Consider the following 8014-nt stretch of genomic DNA (forward strand, 5'->3'; position numbering starts at 1 on the left):
AAAAACTAATGGTGAAAGACAGAATGACTTGTTCCTAAGATCAAGAATAAGAATATCTGCTCTCATCAGCTCTATTTGATATTGTACTAGTGGTACTAGTTAGAGACAGTAGGCAAGAAAATGAAGCAAAAGACATTAAGATTGGAAATGAAAAAGCAAAACTATCTCTATTGCAAAGGACATAAATCTAAAGAAAGCCACAAAAAACTATAATAACTAATAAATGAGTTTAGCAAGGTAACAGCCTATAAGAGCAACATAAAAATATCAATTGTATTTATGTAGACTATAAATGAGCAATTTACAAATGAAATTAACAAAACAATTACATTTAAGAAAGCATCAAAAAGAATAAAATGCCTAGAAATAAATTCAACAAGACATGCAAGACTTGTACACTGAAAACCAGAAAACATCATTGAAAAAGTTGAAGAAGACCTTAATAAATGGAAAGACAATTCAAGTTTCAGGATTGGAATACTTAGAATTATTAAGATGACAATACAATTCACATTAACCTGCAGATGCAATACAATGCCTATCAAAACCTCAAGCTGCCTTTTTAGAGTCATAAACTGACAAGCTGGTTGTAAAATTCCTATGGAAATTCAAAGAACCTAGAATAGCCAAAACATTCCTGAAAAAGAACCAATTCGGAGGACACACACTTTTTGATTTCAAGGTTTACTACAAAGATACAGTAATAAAGACAATGTGATAGATGGCATAAGGATAGAAATATAGATCAATAGAATTAAATTGAGAATCCAGAAATAAATCCTATACTTACAGCAATTGTTTTTTGACAAGAGTGCCAAAACAATTCAATGAAGAATGGTCTTTTCAACAAATGGTGCTGGATAGCTACATGAAAAAAATAAAGTTGGACTCTACCTCACACAAAAATTAACTCAAAGTGGTTTGTAGATCTAAGTGTAACAGCTAAAATTATTAAAGTATTAGAAGAAAACATAGGCAATAAATCTTTGTGACCCAGGAGTAGAAAATGGTTTCTTAGATATGACATCAAGAGTAAAACTGACAAAAAGAAGAAAATAAATTGAACTCCATCAAGATTTAAAACTTTTGTGCTTGAGTAGATATCATTAAGTGAGAAGACAATGCCAGAAATGGAGAAAATACTTGCAAATCATATATCAAGTTCCTGACAAAGGACTTTCATATAGAATATGTAAAGAATTCTTACAACTTAGCAATAAAAAGACAAATAACTTGGTTAAAACATGAACAAGAATTCAGGTAGACATTTTGCCGAGAAAGATACACAAATGTCCAATAAACACATGGAAAAATCCTCAATACCATGAATCATTAGGGAAATGTAAATTAAACCATAATCACTTCAAATACTACTTCACATGTATGAGGACCGTTATAACCAAAAAAACAGACAAATGTTGACAAGGATATGGCAAAACTGGAGCACTCATACATTGCTGGTAGTAATTTAAAAAATGAAGCTGTTTTGGAAAACACTTTAGCAATTTCTCATGAAGTTAAGCCAGAAATAGTTGCAGTTACTGAGTTATAGTTAACCCAGAAATAGTTATAGTTACCTGAGTTACTATAACTCAGAAATTCTACTCCTGGTTATGTGTCTAAAAGAATTTGAAGCATTTCTACATAAAAACTGTACACAAATGTTCATAGAAGATAATAACCAAAAGTGGAAGCACCTGAAATGTCCATCAACTGATGAACCAATGAATCAGATGTATCTCTGTACAATGCAGTATTATTTGGCCATGAAAATTAATGAAGTATTAACTCATGCTACATCACGGATGAACTTAAAATATATTAGGCTCAATGAAAGAAGCCATTCATAAATGGTCACATATTGCATGATTTCATTTCTGTGAATAGGCAGATCCATGGAGATGGAAAATAAATAGAGGTTGCCACAATCTGGGAGGAAAGGAAAATGAGGAGTGGCTCCTAATGGATATGGGTGATATCTGAACAATATCTCAACAAATCTGTTCTTTAAGTAAGTTGTATCATTCAATGTTGTCAAGACTGGTGAACTGGCGCAATTACATATTACTAGCAGCTTAGAAATTGTACAATTATTTTCTAAGGCTTAGAAATCAGTACAATTATTTTCTAAGGCAAATTTGACTATACTTTCTGTAAGCTGTATAAGTCTTTCCATCCAGTAATCCTGCCCCTGGGAATTTAACCACACTCAGTTCCTAAACTATGAAGAAAGCTATATGCCTGAAGATTTACTCTTTATAATACTAAAAAACTGAAAACCTCAAGTATTGTACAAAATGAAGATTCTTACCACTTTATCAATTCAACTAATTTTTCAAAAAATGTATCATCAGTTGTTAAGTAAAAATGTTTTATATTATATATTTTAAATTATTTATACCCACAGACAAGGACTGATAAAGAACATGAACCCAGGAAGATAAGGGACCTGTCAGCTTGCTATACTCATTGGGATCCCTCTCCTGTATTTTTATATTATTTTTGTGATGATTGTGAAAGTACCACAAGATTCTTTGCCATTATGATGCTGTTATATTGAAAATGTTATAAAAAATATTTTAAAGATGATTTCAGAGTGTTTTTAAAAATTATGCTTGTGGGTGAAAAATGTGTGGGTACCTTGGATACCTAAAAGATTATTTTAACCAGGAGAAAACATCAGGAGATCATAGCCACATTGGAAGATCTAGCTGACTCCAGTGAAGAGGTGTGAGGAGCCTACCTTTCCTGAGGAGCAGCTTGCCAGGACATTTCCCCTGGTGGAACAGCCAGGCTGGTGGGGAGAGGTGAGCCCCTCCATCAACAAAGGGCAGGACCGTAGACTGGTGAACACTTAGAAGGAAATTTGTGATGATAGGAATGGTAGCCCCAAGGAATGCTTCTTATGTGAATCAATGACTGGAGCAAAACACTGGATCTTAAAAAAAATAATTATTATACTTTTAAGTAGTGATATAACATGTTCTTATAATTTTTAAATTAAAGCATGACTATTGGCCAGGCGCAGTTGCTCACACCTGTAATCCTGGTACTTTGGGAATCCGAGGTGGGCAGATTACCTGAGGTCAGGAGTTTAAGAGCAGCAGTGAAACCCGGTCTCTTCTAAAAAATACAAAAATGAACCGGCTGTGGTGAAGGGTACCTGTAATCCCAGGTACTTGGGAGGCTGAACCAGAAGAATTGCCTGAACCTGGGAGGCAGAGGTTGCAGTGAGTGGAGATCGTACCACTGCAGTCCAGCCTGGGCAACAGAGTGAGACTCTATCTCAAAAAATAAATAAATACATAAATAAATAAAATAAAAGCATGACTATTTATACATATATATTTGGTAAAGTATACAAATCTAAAGTCTACAACTAGGAGAATATTTATATAACTATAAACTCATTTTGCCAGTATTCAGATCAAGAGAGACCTTCTGGTGTCACTAGCAGCCTGCTCATGCCCACTTGCAGTTGACACCACTGCTGAAGGCAACCAGCATCTGACCTGTATCGCCATAGATTAGATTTGCTGCTTTTGAATTTCACAAATACGGCATTACTCAGTATGTACTCTTTTGCATCTCCCTTTTTCTTTCTCAACATTATATCTGGGGAATTCATCCATCATGTGCGTGAGGCTGAAATTGATTGTTTTTCATTGTCACTGGACTTATGGTTTCTGCAATCTGCTTCCTGCAGAACATAGAAAAGTTAGTGCATTTCCTTTTGTTTAAATTTCACTGTTATATAAAATAAACGCGTGATTAAATAAACTATTTTAAGAGGAGAAAGTTTTTTAAAAAATCATTTAAGAGCATTTGACTATAACAGAAGGGCAGATATAGTCAGCTAGAGAGCTGTCACTTCTGAGTAAATGAAATGGGCAGATGTTTGGGAAAATCAGCTGTGGTAATCCTGTGGAGGGTGTTGGCAGAGCTACAAAGCAGAGAGATAACGGGCTGGTCAAAATGGTAAACAAAGGAATCTTGCACTCCTGGGAGGGTTTGCAGGAAGCACACAGTGATCCTAAAGCCCTTTGGACTCCTGGGTTTGAGGCAGATGCAGTGAAATTCCAGTGGTCTCTTCTGTTATACTGTAAGCCCAGCTCACCTGTTTCAGACAGATCAGTTTAGGTTCCTGCGGGAGTGAAGAGGAAAAACTTTCTTTATAGTTTCAGCTGTCAGCAAGCTGCTGTTTGCAAATTCCAGGCTTCCAGATAAGAGCAGGCAGGGTTTGCTCAGGAAATAAAAAACAGTTTCCTAACTGCTGTAAACCATGTTTTAGAGCTTGCTCTGGGAGGATATCGGAGGTTAAACTGAATAATATTAGTAATAGTAATGATAATATTAATAGTGTAAGTCTGTTCTTATCTAAGGGGGGAGATTGGGGCAGTTGTTTTCTGCATCCACAGCTGGTAACCTTCTCAGTGGTTTCTTTCCCTCTCTGCATTGACTTTCCCTCTGAGTTTTCTGTACAGAATCTTTATTTCCTAGAAAGGTAAAGTAATTACTAACTTTTAAATCTATAGAGGCTGGCAGATAAGCTTGCTGGCTGCTTCCGAAGCCAGCTTCCACTGACACAAAAAAAGTCTTTGCTTGTCATAACTAAACATATTAAGATATATAGAAAATATTTTAAAGTTAAATAGTTTCACTTTCTTCACAATTAAGGTAAAACAAAGTTATCTTCCAGTGTAAGTTAGCACTCTGCCACTAAGATCTGTGTGACCTCGAGAAGGGCTTTCTTGTGTCTAAGTTTCCTCAATCATAAAACTGTGAGGGTAAATTAAGAGATCTTTAAAGTGCATTTTAAAATATTAACATAATTTCTAAATGTTTTTAAATAGTGATATAATTTCTAAATCAAGTCATGTAGATAACCTAAAAAAAAAATAAATTCTCCTTTGATCTTAGACTTAGCATTATACGAACATTAATTCCAAGCAGCAAGCATTCAATTTGACTGGGAATTGTGTTCTGTTCGAGTTTGGGTGCTACGTTTGGAGATCACGACATACCCTACTAAAGCAGCATGTGAACACCAGGAAGAAAAATAACAATTACTTCTTGAAAAAGAGTGTTGAGATCATGATGAAAGACTGGTCTTTTTGGTTGAGATACAGAAAGTGCCAAATGTCAGATAACATTCGATTAATTTGAGACCCAGTGAACATTTGGGTCAAGCCAACAAATTTATCTTTATTTGAGCTCTTAGCAACCTGTATGGCAGGTGTTTATTACTATTGGACAAGTACCTTCTGTTTATCTGGAAAGCGTTCATTGAGACATGAGTCTCCATTACATAGGTGTGACATGAAGTGGTAAGAAGTTGTCATGCAAACCCATGTAGCAAGGAACCATGTTTTATTAGGAGGAGATGATCATGATGAAGAATTTCTTAGACAAAATGTAGATTAAACTCATGTTTAAATCACCCCCAATTATTAGATCACCAGGGAAAATGTGTCATCATCCTCCATGGAATTGTGCTTATTTCAGGCAAAATTATTTCTGATGCATATCCCTCCTTTCTTGGTGCCTGATAAATAATAACTTCAGATGTCAAGTTCTGATGCAAAAGATGGAAATTCCATTTTTCTTTCCTTCTACAGGAAACACAAAGATCCTTCATGCAATCTTCTGGGTTATAGTCATATAGTATGATTTATATATTTCTTGTATGTTTCTTTCTTTTTAAATCTGGAAGTATATTCTTTTGTTTTATTGAGCTATTTATTCTCTTGACATCCTTGGATGTGAGTTAATGGAACCATGATAAAAGGATAGAGAAGTAGAACAAACAAGCCTGATGGTATAGATTTCGGACTGCCTGACAGATTAGGGATAGCAAGGAGAGGAACAAAAGATAAAATCACCTGATTCACGTGCACTGGGATGGTCCAAAAAAAAACTAGTGCTTGAAGTTTCACTATGCTGTAACTCTGGAAAAGAAACACAAGAAGATTAGATTATTATTAAAGCAATTGAGAAAAAAGATGTTTGTTTTTCTTTTAAAAATTAATTTTGATATACAAAACCTAAAAGCTTAATTTATGAGCCTGGAACAATGCCTTGTGTTCAATGGGCATTTTATAAACATTTGTTACTTAAAGTCAGGGGAAGAGTTTATGGATGTCAGAATAATGGAATGGAGTGGACACACAACGATGATTTTATCTGCACAGAAGAGTATCCACTCCTGTTCTGGCCATGCCCCATCCATGTGACTGAAATTGGAAGCTGTCATCTGCCTACAGATCCTGCTGCTGGTGATTGATGTAGAAATGGAAACCTAAATTAAAATAATCCTAGTGCCTTCCCTCCATGGTAATTGGCCCAAAGAAGAACACTTCACATAAGCTGAGCCAATTGGAAGACTTCCCCGGATTTTTTAAATTGGAACCATGGAAAGTGAAAAAACTGGTATAACGTTAGCTTGAAAACTACCAGCGGCTACTGTTCCTTGTTCCATGCTCAGGAGGAAATGAGTCTGAGATGGTGAAGTCAACCTATGGATAGAGATAAGAGAGGAAAGAGTTCTGACCACATTTGACCCTGGTTCCAGCTATCCACTAATCAAGTTTTATCCCTGCCCCTTATACTATTTGGTCACTTCAGCCAACACTGTCCCATGAAAGAGTTTTAACTAACACAAGGAAAAATTAAACTTGAACAAGATAGATTTGGGAGTAATCTAGGCTCTAAGCAATGGGAGGTAAAGGATTATGTCATTCATCTTTATAATTACAGTGCATAAAATAGTGCTTGGTACACAGTTGGCAGTCAATAACTCTACAGTTTTTCAAAATATATTTATTAAGTGTCTGGAGAACATGCTAATTACTGAGAATAAAATAGTGAGCAAGACAAATACAGTCCTTGCCCTTAAGAAGCTTTCAAGTGGAAAGCACAGAGAAGATGATAACTGGCAATTGTATTATAATAAAAAGTAATACTTTTTTTTTAAGAGACTGGGTCTTACTCTGTCTTCCACACTGGAGTACAGAGGCATGATCATAGCTTACTTTAGCCTTAAAATCCTGAGGTCAAGGCATCCTCCTGCCTCAACCTTCTGAGTAGCTCGGACTACAGGCATATGCCACTGCTCTTAGCTAATTTTTTTATTATTATTTTTTATAGAGATGGTGTCTCACTATGTTGCCCAGGCTGGACTTGAACTCCTGGCCTCAAGTGGTCCTTCTGCCTCAACCCCCAAAGTGTTAGGATTATAGGCATGAGCCACCACCCTGGCCAAGTAACATTTTTTTGATAGGGAAAATATATGATTAGTTATAGTTTTGATGTGAAAAAGTAGATAGCCTAGCTAATCCAAGTTAAAAAGGGAATTATTAGGTAATGGGTTGTCTCACAGAACACAAGAGGAAGAATGCAGCCTGACTTTTGGGCGGACAGGGACTGGGAACTGGAGTCATTGTCTCCCTAGCAAATGTTCTTTCTGTCTCTTCTCTCTGCTTCTTCTTTTCTTTTTCAAAAAACCGTCTTATTTGCTCTCCAGACCAAGTGCTGTTGTAAAACTGGTCACAGCTTTTAAGTACAGACCTGTCCAGAGAAGACAATTATATTGACCAGAATTCCTCTAGGAATATCTACTTTTGAAAGTAATGCTTCAATAAGCTCTTTGATTAGCTGATTGGCTTAGTGAGTGAGCCCTCAGCGCATGCTCATATCTGAAAAGATGATTGCTGTAAACTGCTATGTACAAAACAAGGAGAATTAATGTGGCCCAGGAGAGAGACAGAGCTGGGAAGGAGAGAAAGAGGAGAGGGACTGTATGAACTCTCTCCCCTCCATTCCATTTATAGCAAAGACTATTACAATTATAAGATACTGCGGATGATAGATATTTTACTGGAAACTAACAAAAGAGCTGAGTTGTGTGGGTTGCAGCAAAACAAGACAGTACTGGGAGCAGGGACAAACAAGTCACATAAGCTAAAGGCTTAGCCACCTGGAGAGACTGACTCAATCTCTTTGTTAAATTTCAGAT

This window comes from Sapajus apella, unplaced genomic scaffold (genome assembly GCF_009761245.1).
Source record: "Sapajus apella isolate SASKATOON/1434 unplaced genomic scaffold, GSC_monkey_1.0 scaffold9, whole genome shotgun sequence".
Classification (NCBI taxonomy): domain Eukaryota; kingdom Metazoa; phylum Chordata; class Mammalia; order Primates; family Cebidae; genus Sapajus; species Sapajus apella.